General features: G+C 38.5%; 1 protein-coding gene and 1 pseudogene across 1 annotated transcript in view; one reads left to right on the top strand and one right to left on the bottom strand.

The window, feature by feature from the left end:
* GPR174 (G protein-coupled receptor 174) overlaps positions 1-21,502 on the bottom strand; it is a 322,211-nt gene that overhangs the window by 189,630 nt on the left and 111,079 nt on the right. The window lies entirely within an intron of this gene.
* On the top strand, positions 11,975-13,326 carry LOC128576897 (T-complex protein 1 subunit delta-like; annotated as a pseudogene).

Genomic DNA, 21,502 nt, shown 5'->3' with positions numbered 1-21,502 from the left:
TCCATACCTTTGTGTGAGTTTAAATATTCTTGTGGGAATTGAGTTACACCTTTATTGTGGTCTGAGAAGATTCAAGGTATAATTTCAATTCTTTTGATTCTGTTGTGGGTTTTTGTGTGTGCGTGTGTGTGCGTGTGTGTGTGTGTGCGTGTGTGTGTGTGTGCGTGTGTCCTAGGATATGATTAATTTTGGAGAGTGTTCCATGGACCAATGAGAAGAATGTACATTCTTTAGCTTTGTGATGGATTATTCTATATACATCCGTCAAGCACAATTGTTCTAGAGTCTCATTTAAGACCCTTATACCTTTCTTTAATTTTTGTTTAGAGGATCTTTTAAGCTCTGTCAGAGAAGTTCTAAAGTCCCCTGTTGTTATGGTGTTATAGGATATCATATTTCTCAGACTAGTTAAGATCTGTTTCAAGAATCTGGGAACACTGAAGTCAGTGCATAAATATTTAGAATTGAAATGTCTTTCTGTTTTAATTTTTCTTTGACCAATATAAAGTGTCCATGTTTGTCTTTTTTTACTTTAGTTGCTTTAAATCCACATGTATCTGAAAATAAGATTGCAACCCCTCTTTACTTCTGAATTTTTTTTGCCTGAAAAATTGCCTTCCTACCCTTAACTCTGAGCTTTAATTTGTCTTTCGTGGATATGTGTGTTTCATGCAGACAGCAGATGTATGGATTGTGCTTTTTAATCCAATCAGCCAGTCTATGCTTCTTCAGTGGGGAATTCAAGCCACTGACATTTATTGAGATAATTGATAAGTGTGGTAGCATTCTATTCATCTTATTTTATGAATGTCCATTGCTTAGTTGTATTTTTTGTGTCATTGTGGAAACTAGGTTCTGTCCTTACTTTTCTGGGTGCTTATTTTTCTGTTGGTCCTTTGTGATGGTCAGTGTGTAGAACAGGGTTAAGTATTTCCTGTAGAGCTGATCTTGTTGTGGCATATTTCCTCAAAGTTTGCATAACAGTAAAATATTTGATTTCTCTTTCAATTTTAAAGCTTATCTTAGCAGAACATAGAATTCTGGGCTGGAAATTGTTTTGTTTAAGAAGATTAAAAGTAGATGACCATTGTCTTCTGCCTTGAAAAATTTCATTAGAGAAGTCTGCAGTCACCCTGATGGATTTGCCCATTTAGGTCAATTGGCACTTACTCTGGGCAGCTTGCAAAATCTTTTCTTTTGTCTTGACTTTGGACAGGCTCATCACAACGTGTCTTGCAGAAGCTTTATTTGAGTCAAGGCAACTTGGGGTCTAATATCCCTCTGAAGGGAGTTTGTCAGAATCTTTAGTGATATTTTGGAAATTTTTGTTTATATTTTCTAGTATGGCTTCAATTCCTCTGGGGCATTCTTCTTCCCCTTCTTGGATACCTATAACTTTGATGTTTGAATGCTTCATAAAGTACCATAATTCTGTCATTGAACATCCTGGTTTCTTTCTCTTTTTTCTGCCTCATTAACTGAGTTATCTCAAGATCTTTGTCTTCTACCTCTGAGATTCTTTTTTCTTCATTATCTAATCTTCTGTTGATACTTTCTTTTGCATCTTTAAATTCCCTAATTAACTGCTTCAATTCCTTCAGCTCTGCTATTCTTTCTATTTTCTTCATATTGTTCATCTCATTTTTGATTCTGTCTTTGGTTTCCTTTTAGTTATTTCCACTTTCTCAGCAATTTCCTTCATTGGATTTTGGTTATTTTCTATTTATTCATAAATTTTCTTTATTGTTTTCATCATCTGTATTTTAAATTCCCCTTTTGTCATTTCTAACATTTCTTTATAGGTGGAATCCTCTGCAGTATCTACCCCACAGTCCCTTGTGAGGGTTGCTCTTAACTGTTTTTTCATGTTACCAGGATTTTTCTGCTGCTTATTCCTTATGAGTGCTATCTTTAGTCTGTTTCCCCTCCCTAATTTTCTTATCACTTCCTCTTGCTCTTTAAGTTACTGTGCTTCTGGCCTATGGTTTTGATGAGTACTGTGGCTATAGAATTAAAAGGATGAGAATATTGAAGAAGAAGAAGAAGGGAAAAAAAGATTAAAAAAAGTAAAATGAGAAAGGTGAGGAAGAGATTAAAAGGGATATTTATAAGAAGAAGAGAGGCACAGAAAGAGGGAGACAGGGATAATAAAGGATACTTTGATCCACCCCTTAAAAACTCTCAACCACTGGGGGTGCTGGGTTGGGTGGTTCCCTTGTGGTCAGCAGCTCTTTGCCAGTCTGAGCAGATATGGTACCCCACCTCCACCAAATAGAGAGAAAAGGCAAAAATACTATAAATAAAACCAAAATAAACAAACAGAAAACCTTACAGGATAGCATTGGAGGGAAAAACAAATAACAGAGGCAGAAACGCTAGCAAAAATTAAGTTCTTATTAAAGAAGGCAACAATGGAAAATTATATTTAAGCTAGAAAAATGAAGAAAGAAAATAGATAAAAATCCAGGGAGGAAATGTTGACATTTAAAACAAGCAGTATCTATATCTTGCTGAATATTGTCTTGGCAACAGGTTATCTTCTGGGGTATGAGATGCTCATCAAGATGCTGATAAAGCTGTATGAAATGGAGATTGGAGGCCTCTGCTTACTTCTTTGCCCTTCAAACCTGCAGGGTTGAGAGCCTGAATATCTCCTCAGCCTACTTAAAAGACACTTTATACCTATAACCTTGGCTAAACAGAAGCTTTCCCAGGAATGCACTTGTTGCTGGGATTTCTCCTGAAGTGGCTGCTTGCTCATCCTGTGCACAAAAACCAGCCTCACTCTATGCCCTTGAGGGCTGAAGTTGCAAAGCAACCCTCCCACTGCCAAAAACTGAAAGCTCTGATCTTCCACACCACCCCCCCCACAACCCATGTCTCAGTCCTGGCCTTTGGTGTTGCTTACGGTCACAAGATCACTCACCCAAAGTCTCCCAGCTGGAGCCTCACTCTGTGACCCTGAAGCTAGAGCCTGCAGGGGTATTTTTCCCACAATGGCTGTGCCTGTGACTGAACAATGTTAGCTCTGTTCCAGCCCAGTGTCTCAGTCCCAGGCCCTGGAACAATGCTCAAAGTCACCCAAACTCTTCCCCAAGTTCTCCCAAGGTACTTCAACCAATTGCCCAAGTCCACAAAACCAAAACAACCCATGGGCAAGGCCTGCCCTGTCTTCAATCTTGCTGCTGTTTAATTACAGCTGCAGCAGCCCCAGACTGATCGCAACCACTTGCCATTTCTCCACTGCTGTTGTCCTCCTCCTGGGTTCCAGAAGTCTCTCATTGTCCCCTGTATCCCCAAAGGGATGTTTCTGGGAAGATCCTACAAGCCAGAGATGTCTGAAGTCTTATCTCCCCAATCTCACTACTCCTGGTTGAAAGAAGCTGTTACTCAGCCACCACCTTGTTCCCTCATTGGGTCAGATGTTTTTAGACATTTGGTCAACAGGTTTCATCAGTAATTACTGCAATAGCAGGGCTATCAGTGAATAGGTGTGACACAGTCACAAGGTGGAGAAGGAGGCATCAACCGTGCCAGACTGATCTATTTGTGGGGTGGATCCTCCTGACTCCATGCAGCACTGGAGCAAGCCATTCAGAGTAGTCAACAAACCCCTGTGATCCAGTTCCCAGAGACCTCTTAAACTCTCCCACCTGAGACAGGTGCTGACTGAGACAATTGATTTGGTCCTTTTGAACTGAGCCAATCACCTGAGGACAATTCAGATCGTGCCCTGGGTGTGTGGTTGTAGGAAGGTTTGATTTTCCTTTTCCAATTGTTGCCTGTGGTGGGCGGGGTGAATTAATTGCTGGTATTTCTCCACAGCTGAGACTTCAACCCAGAGTAATTGTTTCACTAGGGTCGAACACAAACCAGCTGAAAACAAGACCGAACCACTTAGCCCCACCACACCAAACAGGGCTCCAGTTTCTCAGGCCACAGCATGGTACAGGTCCTCAACAAAGCTCCAGGGGAAAAATCAAAGGGAGTAAAACAATCATGGGGTGGAATCAGAGGAAAACTCTGGTAACATGAATAACCAGAATAGATAAACCCCCGAAGGAAAGATATGGCAGATGTAATTGAAGATCCCAATCATAAACAACTGGCTGAGATGTCAGAAGTCAAATTTAGAATTTAGATTGCAAACAAGATTAATAAAGTGGAGGAAAATTTGGAATTAGAAGTTTGAGCAGCAATTCAAAAGTTGGAATTAGGAATTCGAGGAGAAATTCAAATGTCAGCTCAAGAATTTAATGAATTTAAAGACAAAACCACCAAAGACTTAGACACACTGAAGCAAGAATTTTCAGCCCTCAAAGATCTGAAAAATACAGTATAATCCCTCAGTAACAGAGTGGAGAAAGCAGAAGAAAGGATTTCTGACATTGAAGACAAAGCCTTTAAATGCTCCCAAACTCTAAAAGAGGAAGAGAAATGGGGAACAAAAACGGATCGTTCTCTCAGAGAGCTCTGGGACAATTTGAAGAAGGGTAATATCTGACTCATTGGAATCACTGAAACCGATGAAGTTGCCTCACTAGGCACAGAGGCCCTTCTCCATGAAATTATGAAAGATAATTTTCCAGACATGCTTAGGGATTCTGAAATTCAGATGGCAAACAGGTTCAGAACCCCAGCATGACTCAACCCCAATAAGACATCCCCCAGACATATCATAATTGACTTCACTAAAGTTAATATGAAGGAGAAAATTCTCAAAGCAGCCAGACAAAAGAAAGCAATTAGCTACAAAGGGAATAATATTAGAATGACTGCAGATCTCTATGCTGAAACTTTTCAAGCCAGAAGAGGGTGGTTATCGACTTTTAATCTCCTAAAGCAAAATAAATTTCAACCCCAGATCCTGTATCCACCTAAACTGAGTTTCATTTCTGATGGAGAAATTACATACTTTAATGACATTCATAGGTTGAAGAAATGTGCCATAACCAAACCAGCTCTTCAGGATATCCTCAGACCTTTCCTCCATAAGGACCAGCATAATCCTCTACCACAAAAGTAAACTCACTCAGAAACTTTTGATCAAACTCCAACTTCCACACTGGCAAAAGGATTAAAAATGTCCACTGGACTTTTGAAAAACTCGACACCCAAAATTTTACCCAACTTATCAATATTCTCCATTAATGTGAACGGCTTAAACTGTCTGCTAAAGAGGCATAGGTTAGCTGACTGGATACAAAAACTCAGGCCAGATATTTGTTGCATACAAGAGCCACATCTTACCTTAAAAGACAAATACAGACTCAGGGTGAAAGGATGGTTATCCATATTTCAGGCAAATGGTAATCAGAAAAAAGCAGGTGTTGCAATTTCATTTGCAGATAAAATAGGATTTAAACCAACAAAAGTAAGGAAGGATAAGAATGGTCACTTCATACTTGTTAAGGGTAATACTCAATATGATGAGATTTCAATTATTAATATCTATGAACCCAACCAGAATGCACCTCAATTTATAAGAGAAATTCTAACAGACATGAGCAACTTGATTTCATCCAGCTCCATAATAGTCGGAGATTTCAACACTCCTTGGGCAGTGTTGTATTGATCCTCCAATAAGGATCTGGCAAAGAAATTTTAGATTTAAACCTAACCATCCAACATTTAGATGTAGCAGATATCTACAGAACATTTCATCCTAAAATAACTGAATGCACATACTTCTCATCAGCCCACGGAACTTACTCCAAAATCTATCACATCTTAGGTCACAAGTCTAACCTCAGTAAATTTAAAGGAATAGAGGGCGGCGCCTGTGGCTCAGTGAGCAGGGTGCCAGCCCCATATACTGAGGGTGGCGGGTTCAAACCCGGCCCCGGCCAAACTGCAACAAAAAAAATAGCCGGGCGTTGTGGCGGGCGCCTGTAGTCCCAGCTACTCGGGAGGCTGAAGCAGGAGAATCGCCTAAGCCCAGGAGTTGGAGGTTGCTGTGAGCTGTGTGATGCTACAGCACTCTACTGAGGGCAATAAAGTGAAACTCTGTCTCTACAAAAAAAAAAAAAAAAATTTAAAGGAATAGAAATTATTCCTTGCATATTCTCGGACCACCATGGAATAAAACTTGAGCTGAGTAACAACAGGAATCTTCATACTCCTACAAAAACATAAAAGTTAAATAAACTTATGCTGAAAGATAGATGGTTCAGACATGAGATTAAGAAGGAAATTGCCAAATTTTTGGAACAAAACAACAATGAAGACATGAACTATCAGAACCTCTGGGATACTGCAAAGGTAGTCCTAAGAGGGAAATTTATAGTACTACAAGCCTTCCTCAAGAGAGCGAAAAGAGAAGAAATTAACAACTAAATGGGACATCTCAAGCAACTGGAAAAGGAAGAACATTCCAACCTCAAACACAGTAGATGAAAAGAAATAACCAAAATTAGAGCAGAATTAAATGAAATTGAAAACAAAAGAATTATACAACAGATCAATAAATAAAAAAGTTGTTTTTTTGAAAAGTCAATAAAATAAATAAACTTTTGTCCAACCTAACCAGGAAAAAAGGAGTAGAATCTAATCTCATCAATCAGAAACGACAAAATTGAAATAACAACAGACTCCTCCGAAATTCAAAAAATCCTTAATGAATATTACAAGAAACTTTATTCCCAGAAATAGGAAAATCTGAAGGAAATTGACCAATACTTGGAAGCATGTCACCTTCCAAGACTTAGCCAGAATCAAGTGAAAATTTTGAACAGGACCATATGAAGTTATGAAATAGCATCAACCATACAAAACCTCCCTAAAAAGAAAAGCCCGGGACCAGATGGTTTCACGTCAGAATTCTACCAAACCTTTAAAGAGTAATTAGTACCTGTACTACTCAACCTGTTCCAAAAGGTAGAAAAAGAAGGAAGACTACCCAACATGTTCTATGAAGCAAACATCACCCTGATCCCTAAACCAGGAAAAGACCCAACAAGAAAAGAAAATTAAAGACCAATATCACTAATGAATATAGATGCAAAAATATTCAACGAGATCCTAACACACACAATCCAGCAACACATCAAACAAATTATACATCATGACCAAGTCGGTTTTATCCCAGGGTCTAAAGGCTGGTTCAATATCCATAAATCTATAAGTATAATTCAGCACATGAACAAATTAAAAAACAAAGACCATATGATTCTCTCAATCAATGCAGAAAAATCTTTTGATAATATCCAGCATCCCTTCATGATTAGAACACTTAAGAAAATTGGTATAGAAGGGATATTTCTTAAACTGATAGAGGCCATTTACAGCAAACCAACAGCCAATATCATATTGAATGGAATTAAATTGGAATCATTTCCACTCAGATCAGGAACCAGACAAGGCTGCCCATTGTCTCCATTGCTCTTTAACATTGTAATGGAAGTTTTAGCCACCGCAATTAGGGAAGAAAAGGCGATCAAGGGTATCCATATAGGGTCAGAAGAGATCAAACTTTTGCTCTTTGCAGATGATATGATTGTATATCTGGAAAACACTAGGGATTCTACTACAAAACTCTCAGAAGTGATCAAGGAATACAGCAGCATCTCAGGTTACAAAATCAACATTCATAAATCGGTAGCCTTTATATATACCAACAATAGTCAAGCCGAAAAAACAGTTAAGGACTCTGTCTCATTCGCAGTAGTGCCAAAGAAGATGAAATATTTGGAAGTTTATCTAACAAAGGACGTGAAAGATCTCTATAAAAAGAACTATGAACTCTAAGAAAAGAAATAGCTGAAAATGTTAACAAATGGAAAAACATATCATGTTCATGGCTGGGAAGAATCAACATTGTTAAAATGTCAATACTACCCAAAGCAATATATAATTTTAACACAATCCCTATTAAAGTTGCACTGTCAAACTTTAAAGATCTTGAAAAAAAAACTTTGTTTTCTATGGAATCAGAAAAAAACCTCGAATATCCAAGACATTACTCAGAAATAAAAGCAAAGTAGGAGGAATCATGCTACCAGACCTCAGACTATACTACAAATCGATAGTGATCAAAACAGCATGGTAGTGGCACAAATACAGAGAAGTAGATGTCTGGAACAGAATAGAGAACCAAGAGATGAATCTAGCTACTTACCCTTATTTAATATTTGACAAGCCAATTAAAAACATTCAGTGGGGAAAAGATTCCCTATTTTACAAATGGTGTTGGGTGAACTGGCTGGCAACCTGCAGAAGACTGAAACTGGACCCACACCTTTCACCATTAACTAAGATAGACTCTCACTGGAATAAAGATTTAAACTTAAGACATGAAACTATAAAAATACTAGAAGAGAATGTAGGGAAAACCCTTGAAGAAATTGGCCTGGGTAAGTATTTTATGAGTAGGACCCCCACAGGCAATTGAAGTAGCTTCAAAAATACACTACTGGGACCTGATCAAACTAAAAAGCTTCTGCACAGCCAAGAACACAGTGAGTAAAGCAAGCAAACAGCCATCAGAATGGGAGAAGATATTTGCAGGTTATGTCTCTGACAAACGTTTAATAACCAGAATCCACAGAGAACTCAAATACATTAGCAAGAAAAAAACAAGTGATACCATCGCAGGCTGGGCAAGGGACTTGAAGAGAAACTTCTCTGAAGAAGACAGGTGCAAGGCCTTTAGACATATGAAAAAATGCTCATCATCTTTAATCATCAGAGAAATGCAAATCAAAACTACTTTGAGATATCATCTAACTCCAGTGAGACTAGCCTATAACACAAAATCCCAAGACCAGAGATGTTGGCGTGGAAGTGGAGAAAAGGGAACACTTCTACACTGCTGGTGGGAATGCAAATTAATACATTCCTTTTGGAAAGATGTATGGAGAACACTTAAAGATCTAAAAATAGATCTGCCATTCAATCCCATAATTCCTATACTAGGCATATACCCAGAAGACCAAAAATCATACCACAACAAAGGTATTTGTATCAGAATGTTTATTGCAGCCCTATTCATAATTGCTAAATCATGGAAAAAGCTCAAGTGTCCATCAATCCACGAATGGATTAATAACTGTGGTATATGTACACCATGGAATATTATGTGCCCTTAAAGAAAGATGGAGACTTTACCTCTTTCATGTTTACATTGATGGAGCTGGAACATATTCTTCTTAGTAAAGTATCCCAAGAATGGAAGAAAAAGTATCCAATGTACTCAGCCCTACTATGAAACTAATATATGGGTTTCACATGAAAGGTATAACCCAATTACACCCCAAGAATAGGGGAAAGGGAAAAATGGAGGAGAGTGAGGGGGGAGGTGGGCAGAGGGAGCCGGATTGGTGGGATTACACCTGCGGTGCATCTTTCAAGGGTATATGTGAAACCTAGTAAATGTGACATGTAAATGTCTTAGCACAGTAACTAAGAAAATTCTAGGAAGTCTATGTTAACCAGTGTGGTGAAAATGTATCAAACGGTCTATAAAACTAGTGTATGGTGCCCCATGATCACATTAATGTACACAGCGATGATTTAATAAAAAATAATAATAATATAAAAAAATTAAAAAAAGAGAGACCAGTAAAATTGGAGCAATGAATGTATTTGATTTCAAAATGTATTATATAGCTATAGTAACCAAGGCAGTACTATAGGGGCAAAAGGATAGATACATGTCATTAATTAAAAAATATAAAGAATCTCCAACTAGGTATACACAAATAAAATCAACTGATTTTTGTTTTTACAAAAACACAAAATCAATTAAATGGAGATTTTTCTTTCCAAGAAATGGAATTATAGTAATTAAGACATATATTGGCAAAAAAAAACCTTGACCTAAATTTCATACCTCTACAAAAATTAATCAAAAATGTATCATAATTTTAAATGTAAAACCATATAATTTTTAAATATATAGGGAAAATTTTCAGAACATAACACTTGATGAAGAATTCCTAGACATTATAACAAAAGCACAATTCATCAATTAAAATAGCATTACATTAGATATCATCAAAATAAAAAACTTTTGCTCTGTGAAAGACTGTATTAAGACAACTAAAAGATTGGCTACAATCCACATGGTTGACAAAGTATTTAATCCTAGCATATGTAAAGAACTCTAATGCATCCAATATTTATGTTGCGTGATCAGAGACACGAGAGAGTCAGCAGCTTTGCCACAGGTGTGAGCTCCCTCCTGCAATGTTGATGGGCCCAGGAATGAATGACTACACACCCAAAAGATGGCGTGTAACAAAGAAACTTTATTTTTTGCCACCTTATGTACATTGGTGGTCATGTAGAAACTTAATCTATAAACTTTATTATTACCTAAATCTTACCTAACTTACTCTATCTAAAATTAACTTGTGGGTAATTATCAAATCTCCACATTAACATAATTTCTTCTGTTTTTTACATTCCTCTCAGTCATGCGTCAACCCTAACTACAAATCTGATTAAACATAACACAGAAACTGCAAGGGAAACGAGGAAGTGAAACTCCTCATAAGCACAGTCAATTTACCCGGGATAGGTTTATGTCTCTGTTTCTCCACAGCACAGAGACCTTTAGGCTCTTTGCAACATTATGTTTTCACATATGTCAACCTCTGATCCGTGACTCTAGAAGTGAGGCTGTAACACCTGCGACCCCTAGGTCTCATGGAATGCATGACTTCAGAGCCATTGTTCCTGGAATTTTTCATTTCCATGGAAACACGCCCTGTGTATGCTAAGAGGAGTCCAGCCCTCTGTTCAGCCTTTTTGCTGTTTGCAAAAGCTGCTTATGTGTTAGCAAAAGCCAATTAACCCTTACCAGGCTCACTTCATGTGCTTCATTTGGGGAGCTCTGTCACCCCACACAGTTAAAGAACAATTTTATTTATTTATTTATTTTGAGGCAGAGTCTCATTTTGTCACCCTTGGTAGAGAGCCTTGACAGCATTGCAACCTTCAACTCTTGGGCACAATCGCTCAAGTGATTCTCTTGCTTCAGCCTCCTCAGTGTTTGGGACTACAGGAGACTGCCATAACTCCCTCTATTTTTAGAGACAGGGTCTCCTTCCTACTCAGACTGATCTGGAACCTGTGAGCTCAGGGCAATCCACCCACCTCAGCCTCCCAGAGTGCTAGGATTACAGGTGTGAGCACCATGCCCAGCCTTAAAAGAACAAATTTAAAGATGGGCAAAAGACATGAAGAGATATTTTACTCAAGAAGGTACATGAATAGCAAAGAAGCATATTAAAAATTGTTCCTTGGATGGGTGCCTGTGGCTCAAGGAGCTAAGACACCAGCCACATACACCTGAGCTGGCAGTTCAAATCCAGCCCAGGCCCGCCAAACAACAATGATGGCTGCAAGCAAAAAATACCTGGGCATTGTGGCAGGTGCCTATAGACCCAGCTACTTGGGAGACAGAGGCAGGATAATTGCTTAAGCCCAGGAGTTGGAGGTTGCTGTTAGCTGTGATGCCATGGCACTCTACCCTGGGTGACAGTTTGAGGCTCTGTCTCAAAAATAAATAAATATAAAAATAAAATAATAAAATAAAATAAATGTTCCATATCACTAGCCATCAGGAAAATTACTTTTATAGATTTGACTCAATTTGTACCAAAGAAAGTATGCAAACCAAACTTTTGTACCCCTTAATATTCTGGAAATTAAAAAGAGAAAGAGAAAAAATATTGAAAACACTATAACCCCCTGGAGCTGGTAGTTCTTTCTGGTAGGTTTGTGGAAGAAGGGGACACTTATTGTTACTCTGTCCATCAGTCCTTCCTCAGCCCAGGCAGACCCAGCCACATTTGTGGTGTCTAAGAGCGTGCCACCCTGGAGTGGCAAACCTATCAGAGGTACTAGTAGCCATAGAAAAGGTGCCTATAAGGACCTTGACAAGCCAACCCAGATCTGCTTTAGCCTTGCACCAAGAGCAATATATAAAACGATCCAAAAAGGAAAACATGAATGTTACCATTATAACGATGCTGCCACCATTTGGAAACAAATGCAAGTTTTATATCCAGCAGGTAGAATGCTAGTGAACCTGTCAAAGTCTCAAGATATAGAAGCAGAACATGACTCCATATCAATAGTCATCACCACTGGCTCTCTCTTAGAGAGAGAATCTTCTCACACCAAGATTCTTCAGAACGAGATTTATACAACTATCATTTCTGCATCCTTCCAGAAGGCTTGGGAAAGGGTATTAAAATCTTTATCAACATGCCTCTACCTATGGAATTAAGTGACAGAGATACTTTGTTAAACAGTGCAATTACTTCATTGAACTCCCAGGATTTCTCTCATGACTTCTTCCAATGAGTTTAAATTCAGTGATGAAAGTGCTTGACCCAGTCGCAGCCACTACTGTAGATGTTGGAGATATTAAAGTAGTTAAGAAGCTTGGTGAGGCAATTAATGACTGTAAATTGTTGGAAAGGCTGGTTCTCACCCCCAAAGTGGCATATTCTGGCATGACCAGAGTTGAAAATGCTAAGATTTGGCTTATTCAGTTTAGCTTATCTGATACCAAAACAGATATAAATAATCAGACAGTGGTTTCTCACTATGCCCAAATGGACCAAGTGCAGGGAGAAGACAGTGGCTATATTTTAAATTTATTGAAGCAAATTTAAAAAAAAAATTAATGTCCTTCTCATACAGAAGTCTATTCTAAGAGATGGTCTTAGTGATCTTGCATTACACTTTTTGAACAAAAATAAGTTTGTGATTATTAAGCATATTGAAAGAGAAGACAGATGTTTAATTCATTTGCAAGACAATTGAAACTAAACCAGTTGTTCATATTGACCAATTCACTGTCGTCATGCTAGGTTCTGCTGAATTATGTGAAGAGGTCAGTTTAACTGGTTCTGGCAATCTTCTCAAGATTAGAGACTGTTCACAGGTGATTAAAAAAGCTGAGTACTGTATTCATAATGCCCAATATGTTATTCTCTGGTGAAGAAGAGAGCTCTTATTGTAGGAGGTGGTGCTCCAGAAATAGATTTGGCCCTATAATTAACTGAATATTGATGGACATTGAATAGTATAGAATCCTACTGTGTTCATGCTTTTGCAGATGCTATGGAGGTCATCTGATCTACACTAGCTGAAAATGCTAGCCTAAATACCATTTCTGCAGTAACTGATCTAAGAAACTGGCATGTTGAAGAAAAAAAACCTATAGGAAGTCATGCCTGAAAGGACATCATTTCCAACATTTGGGGGGAACTTGTTGTCCAGCCTCTGTTGGTTTCAGTCAGTGTTTTCACCCTAGCAACTGAAAATGTTCAGAGCATTCTGAAAGTTGATGATATGGTAAACACTTGCTAATCTGGATAATTGGTTGACTGGCACCATTATGGGCACCAGTATTTTGGCTAGAGTGGAAGATGATTACCTTGATGGTTCTTTGGAAGAGCATTTCCTCTAAGAATTCCTGAACTTGGTCTTCATGTTGGCATTTTTTTTTCAAATTGTATTGAAACAGTTTAATTAAATATTTGGTTTGAAATGCAGATTAATTTATCTTTCCATATTAACATTCTATTATTATTTCTGATATTACTGAAAAACCTTATACAAGAAGTGGGAATGAAATGAGTTTACTTGCACATGTCAACTTTCTTAGAGATTAATCCCAGGAATTTTTCTCACCTTTTTCTTTACATAAGCACTTATCCATTTCATTGATTTCTATTTTTTGTTTGTTTGTCTGTTTTTCTGCAGTTTTTGGCTGGGGCTGGGTTTGAACCTGCCACTTCTGGCATATGGGGCCGGCGCCCTACTCCTTTGAGCCACAGGTGCCACCCCATTGATTTCTATTTTTTAAAACAAGTATTTAGAATATACAGAAGCCAAAAATAAATTTCCATTGGCATAAAAACCATGAAAGTGTTGAATATATGCTGTTTTAAAATTTAGTGGTACACAAAGAAACAAAGTGAAAAACACAAGCCTTCCTTTACCTAATTATTCTAACATCTTTCCCCAATAATAACCCTTGATGTGTCAATTAGATTATCTTTTATTTTTTTTATTTTTTATTGTTGGGCATTCATTGAAGGTAGAGGGAACTAGGTTATGCTGATTGCATTTGTTATGTAAAGTCCCACTTATAATTATGTCCCGCCTCCTGAAAATATTTTTATTTATTTATTTTTGTTTATTTTTCTCTTAACAATTTTTTATTAAATAATAACTGTGTACATTGATGTATTTATGGCATACAATGTGCAGATTTTATATACAAATTGGAATGTTTACATCAAACTGGTTAACATAGTCTTTACCTCACTTATTGTGTTAAGACATTTATACTCTTAATAGATTTTACATGTACCTTTGCAATATGTACCATATGTGAGGTCCCCCTGATTACCCTCCCTCCACCAGGCCTCACCTATTTCCTCCCCTCACCTTCCTCTTTTCTGCTTCATCTTGGAATATAGTTGTGTTTTATCTTTCATATGAAAGTGTGGGTGATTATATATTGGTTTCATAACAGTACTGAGTACATTAGGTACTTTTTCTTCCATTCTTGAGATACTTTACTAAGAAGAATATGTTCCAGCTCCATCCATGTAAATGTAAAAGAGCTAAAGTCTCCATATTTTTATTTATTTATTTATTGGCCGAGGCTGGGTTTGAACCTGCCACCTCCAGCATATGGGGCCAGTGCCTTATCCCTTTGAGCCACAGGCACCACCCCATAATATTTTTAAAGGCTGCATGATATTCCATGGTATACATATACCACAGTTTGTTAATGCATTCATGAGTCAGTTGGCACCTGGGCTTCTTCCATGACTTGGCAATTATGTATTGAGCTGCAATAAACATTCTGGTGCAAATGTCTTTGTTCTAAAGGGGGTGCAGGGGGAACACTTGAAGTAATTGGCCTGGGAGAATATTTTGAGGAGGACCCCACAGGTAGTTGAAGCAACCCCTCAAAATAATCAAACTAAAAATCTTCTGTATAGCCAATAACACAGTAAGTAAATCAAGTAGACAGCCCTCAGAATAGGTGAAGATATTTGCAGATTATGTTTCTGACAAAGGTTTGATAACTAGAATCCACAGAGAATTCAAACTAATTAATAAGAAAAGAACAAGTGATCCCATTTCATTGTGGGCAATAGACTTAAAGAGAAGCTTCTCTAGATTCTTTCTACAAATAAATATGTAGCAAATCTTACTTGTAGAGGCAAGAGAATCACTTAAGCCCAGGAGCTGGAGGTTGCTGTGAGCTGTGTGATGCCATGGCACTCTACCAAGGGCCATAAAGTGAGACTCTGTCTCTACAAAAAAAAAAATAAATACATAAATAAATAAATAACATTATGAAATATCACCACAAACCTATGAGAATGGCTGAAGTAAATAACATGACAACATCAATTTCTGGAAAGCATGAGAAAAAACTGAATCTGTCATATATTGTTATTTTGTAAAACAGTTTTTGTCTATTTATTTAAAAACTAAACATCCACTCACAACGAAACCCAACAATTATACTCCTGTGCACTTATTCCAGAGACATGAAAATATACATCCACACAAAATTCTGTATGCAAATGTTCATGGCAGTCTCATTTGTAATGCTTAATAAATGTAAGCAACCAAAATGTTAAAGAATATTATATAAATACCATGGAATGTTACTCAGAAAAAAAAAAAAAAAGAATAAATAGCAATACTTGGATAATTCTCAAGGACATTATGCTAAATGAAAAAAGATAATCCATCAGGTCACTTATATAATATGTTTCAATTTACAAAATTATATAGACTGGGGGAAATTTTGTGTTTGCTAATAATGATTAGGGATAAGGAAAGAACTCAATTAAAAAGGAGAACTGCAGGGCAGCACCTGTGGCTCAGTGAGTAGGGTGCTGGCCCCATATGCCGAGGGTGGTGGGTTCAAACCCAGCCCTGGCCAAACTGCAACAAAAAAATAGCCGGGTGCTGTGGCGGGCACCTGTGGTCCCAGCTACTCGGGAGGCTGAGGCAAGAGAATCGCTTGAGCCCAGGAGCTGGAGGTTGCTGTGAGCTGTGTGATGCCACAGCACTCTACCAAGGGGCATAAAGTGAGACTCTGTCTCTACAAAAAAAAAAAAAAAAAAAAAAAAGGAGAACTGCAGATGCATTTCACTAATGAATATTGATGAAAAATACTAAAAATACCATTACTCCCCTTACAAGGGAATATGTGAATCCTAGTAAATGTGGAATGTAAAGGTCTTAGCAAAATAACTAAGAAAATGCCACGAAAGCTATGTTAACTAGTGTGATGAAAATGTGTCAAATGGTCTATGAACCAAGTGTATGGTGCCCCATGATCATACTAATGTACACAGCTATGTTTTGCTAAAAAAATTAATAAATAAGAAAAATACTAAAAAAAACATTTTAGATAATCGATTGCATCTACACATAAAAATTATATATCATGATCATGGAAGCTTTATCCAAGGAACACAAGGCTTGTTTAACGTATTCAGATCCATATATGTAATACACTATATCAATTGAAGCTAAAAGAAAGACCATATGATCCTCTCAATAGATGGAGAAAAACATTTGACAAAATTCAGCATCCTTTTGTAAGAAGAACACTTACAAAAATAGGCATAATTGGCACATGCCTTAAGCTGATTGCGGCTGTCTATGACAAAGCCACAGCTAACGTAATACTGAAGGGAGTCAAAATGGAAACATTTCCACTTACATCAGACAAGGATGTCCACTATCACCACTATTACTCAACATAGTGCTGAAAGTTCTAGATAATGCAATAAGGTAAGAGAAGGATATAAATGGCATCTAAATGAAGGCAGATGTAGTCAAATTCTTGCTCTTTGCTTGTGATATGATGTTATATTAAAAAAAAAAAAACAATGACTCAACCACAAAAGTCCTGGAAGTGATCAGGAAATACATTAATGTCTCAGGGTATAACATCAATTCCACAAATCAGTAGCCTTTGTAAAATGCCAATAAAAGCCAAGTCAAGCAGCAAATCAAGGACACAATTCCCTTCACAGCACCTTAAAAAAAATATAATACTTAGGAATATACCTACCAAAAGAGGTGAAGGATCTTTACAAAGAGAATTATGAAATCACAAGAAAAGAAATTTCAGAAGACATTAATAAATGGAAAGAATCAATATTGTCAAAATGTCTATTCTACCCAAAGCAATGTACAGATTTAATGCAATTGTGATTGACATACCAACATCATATTTGGAGGATCTGGAAAGAATACTACTTTGTTTTGTATGGAACTGAAAAAAAACCTTTACAGTTAAGGGGACTCTTAGTAATAAAATCCAAGCCAGAGGCATCACTCTATCAGACTTCAGGTTATATTACAATCCCACAGTAGTCAAAACAGCATGGTATGGTACAAAAGTAGAGACATAGACATATGGAACAGAATAGAAAAAGAGATGAAGCCAGTCTCTACTTGCGATATTATCTTTGATTAAAAAAAAAAATCATACACTGGGGAAAAGAATACCTATTCAGCAAATGGTGCTTAGAGAACTGGAAAACCATATGTAAAAGACTGAAACTGAACCCACACTTTTCACCACTTACAAAAATTGACTAAAGATGGATAAAATATTTAAATCCAAGACACAAAATGATAAAAATATGAGAAGAAAGTGAGGGAAAAAGTTTTGATGATATTGGACTTGGGAAAGATTTCATGACAAAGACTTCAGTAGCCATCACAACAAAAACAAAAATGTGGTATATGTATACCATGGAATATTATGCAGCCTTAAAGAAAGAGGGAGACTTCACCTCTTTCATGTTTACATAGATGGAGCTGGAACATATTCTTGTTAGCAAAGTATGTCAAGAATGGAAGAAAAAGTATCCAATGTACCCAGCCCTATTATGAAACTAATTTATAGCTTTCATGTGAAAGCTATAACCCAATTATAACCTAAGAATATTGGGAAAGAGGAAAGGAAGGGGAGGGGATGGGAAGGATGGGTGGAGAGAGGGTAATTGGTGGGTCCACACCTACGGTGCATCTTACAAGGGTATATGTGAAAATTACTAAATGTAGAATATAAATGTCTTAATACAATAACTAAGAAAATGCCAGGAAGGCCATGTTAGCCAGTTTGATGAAAATATTTCAAATTATATGTAAAACCAGTGCATGGTGCCCCATGATTGCATTAATGTACACAGCTATGATTTAATAAAAATTAAAATTAAATTAATAAATGAAACTTAATTAGGCTGAAAAGCTTCTGCACAGTTAAGGACACAAGAAGCAAAAAGAAAAGGAAACAATTCAGAGTGGAAAAATACATTTGTAGAGTATTAATCTGAAAAAGGGTTGATAACTAAAATATAAAGAGAACTCAAATTAATTAACAATAAAAAGAGCAAACAATCCCATCTACCATATGGACAGAACCTTCTATGATGAAGACAGATAATGGCTAACAAATATTTTAAAAAAATGCTCATTGTCCCTGATCATCAGAGAAATGTAAATGAAAACCACCCTGAGATATCACCCAATCCCAGTGAGAAGAGCACACTTCATAGTCTCAAAGCTGCAGTTACTGGCATCAATTTGGAAAGAAGGAAATACTTTTACATTTTTGGTGGGACAGCAAACTAATACAATCTCTTTGGAAGGAAGTATGGAGAATCCTTAAAGAACTCAATTAGACCTCCCATTTGATCATGCAATCACATTACTAGGCATCTACCCAGAAGAAAAACAATCATTTTATCATAAGGACTTTTGCACTAGACTGTTTATCACAGCTCAATTTACAATCGCTCAAATGTGCAAACAACCTAAATGCCCACCAAACCAGGGATGTATTTACAACCTGTGATATACATATACCAGGGAATGCTATTAGTCTTTATGAAAGATGGAAACTTTGTATCTTTAGTATTAACCTGGATAGAGTTGGAACACATACTTCTTAGTAAAATATGACAGGAAAGGAGATGCTGCAATAATCCAATGTGTTTGGGGGGAGGAGACAAAATGGCTGACTGAAGCCAGCTTTCCACAGAGGCTCCCGTCCAGTAGGAGAGTTAAAGGACAAAAATTCAGCTAGTAACCTGGTGGATTTCAGCTGCACTAAGAGAGAAGGTTGAAGAACGCACGTCAACCCCGCTCAGGTGAGCTGCGACCACAAGGATACAAACAAAAGGTACAAAATCCATCACCAAGGGGATGGGAGTCACCTCCCCCATAAGAATGGCTCAGAGTGCCCCACAAACAATCGGGCAGAGTTCAAAGGTCCTCCCACTACAATCCACGGGAGAGACCCTCTAAAAACTGGACCTACCTCCCCTACCAGGGTGCCACGGCATCCTCCTGCAAGGCATAAAACTGTGTAAACTGTATATAGTCTCTACCTGGAATTCTGAGCTCCCAGTGCTCCACTTTACTCACACTGAGGTCTGGAGGCGAGTCCCGGTCGGCGGAGAGGGGACTGCACTGGAGTGGCAGTTCCCTGAGGCACAGTGCCACAGCTGTCTTTGGTGACAATACAGCCAGGCATAAAACTGTGTAAAGCTGTGTGTGTTCTCTGCCCGCAACCCCAGGCTCCCAGTGCTCCGCACACTCCCCTTTGCTCTCGCTCCAAGGTCTGGAGGCCTGTCACCCAGGGGTACAGACCCTTCAGCAATTGCTCGAGGGGTGTAGAGAGTGCTGGGCTGCAGCCGGTAGGTGCAGACTCTGGGATACGGGAGTGGAGAGAGGGCGGTGGGCTGGAAGGGATCTACACTGGAGCAGCGGTTGCCTGAGCCATAAAACAGCAGCCCTCTTTTGCTAGCAATACGACGTACTACCAAATATTATGAAGCCACACCCCCTGTCTGCCTGGGCAACCAGAAATTCTGAGTACAGGATTTGCCTGAGGCTACTCCAACTTGAAAAACAGGGAAACTCCCAGGGTGGGGCTGACCCAGAGGTCTGCTTTACTAAATCTAAGTCGTACCTAGCCCTCAGGGGATCGTCAGCCTATAGACAATACAAGAGCAAAGACAAGCTGATTTGGAACTCAATTCAGCTTCTCTTCTGCAGGGGAACCACAGAGTTGTTCTGTTTCGTTCTTTCAGTAACATTAATCAGGGGTGAGACTAGACCAGAGTGAAAACCCCACAACCTTCATCAAGTGCCTGAGATTGTCAGGCCTCACTTCCTCCTGCTAGAGAGAGGCAGAGTGCAGCAGCCTGGCAGACTTCCTGGTGATTCAGGCACGTGCAATATCCTGGAGTACCGATTCACTACAGGCAACTGGGTCAGCCAACTGCAGGGCTATCAGTGACTGGGTGTGACAGTGGTGCAAGGTGGGGAAGGAGGCCACAACTTTCCCAGACTGATCTATTGGCTGGGTGGCTCCTCTTGACTCCACACAGCACTGGAGAAAGCCACACCAGAGTAATCACCAGACACCCTGTGATCCAGTTCCCAGAGACCTCTTAAACTCTCTCACCCGAGACAGGTGCAGACTGAGACAATTGATTTGGACTTTTTGAACTGAACCAATCACCTGAGGACAAATCAGGTGGTGCCATGGGTGCACGGTGGTAGGAAGGTTTGATTTTTCTTTTCCAATTGTTTGCCAGTGGGGGGTGGGGTGACTTAATTGCTGATATTTCTCCACAGCTGAGATTTCAATCCAGAGTATCTGTTTCACGAGGGTGGAACAGAAATCAGATGAAAACAAGACAGAACCACTTAGCCCCACCACACCAGACAGGGCCCCAGTTTCTCTGGCCACAACACTGTACAGGCCCTTGACAAAGCCACAGGGGAAAAAAATCAGAGGGAGTCAAACAACCATGGGGCGGAATCAGCAGAAAAACTCTGGTAACATGAATAACCAGAATAGATCAACCCCCCCAAGGAAAGATATGGCAGATGCAATTGAAGATCCCATTCATGAACAACTGGCTGAGATGTCAGAAATCGAATTCAAAATTTGAATTGCAGACAAGATTAACAAAGTGGAATTAGGAATTCGAGGAGAAATTCAAAAGTTGTCTCAAGAATTTAACGAATTTAAAGACAAAACCACCAAAGACTTAGACACACTGAAGCAAGAATTTACAGCCTTCAAAGATATGAAAAATACAGTAGAATCCCTCAGCAACAGAATGGAGCAAGCAGAAGAAAGGATTTCTGACATGGAAGATAAAGCCTTTGAACGCTCCCAAACTCTCAAAGAGGAAGAGAAATGGAGAGCAAAAATGGATCACTCTCTCAGAGAGCTCTGGGATAATTCGAAGAAGGCAAATATCCGAATCATAGGAGTTCCAGAAACAGATGAAGTGGCCTCGCTGGGCACAGAGATCCTTCTGCATGAAATTATGAAAGACAGTTTTCCAGACATACCTAGAGATTCTGAAGTTCAGATAGCGGACAGCTTCAGAACCCCAGCACGACTCACCCCTAATAAGACATCCCCCAGGCATATCATAATTAACTTCACTAAAGTTAATATGAA

This window comes from Nycticebus coucang, chromosome X, assembly GCF_027406575.1.
Source record: "Nycticebus coucang isolate mNycCou1 chromosome X, mNycCou1.pri, whole genome shotgun sequence".
Classification (NCBI taxonomy): domain Eukaryota; kingdom Metazoa; phylum Chordata; class Mammalia; order Primates; family Lorisidae; genus Nycticebus; species Nycticebus coucang.
Note: the sequence above shows the minus strand (reverse complement) of the source record. Positions and strands in the feature narration are given on the sequence as shown.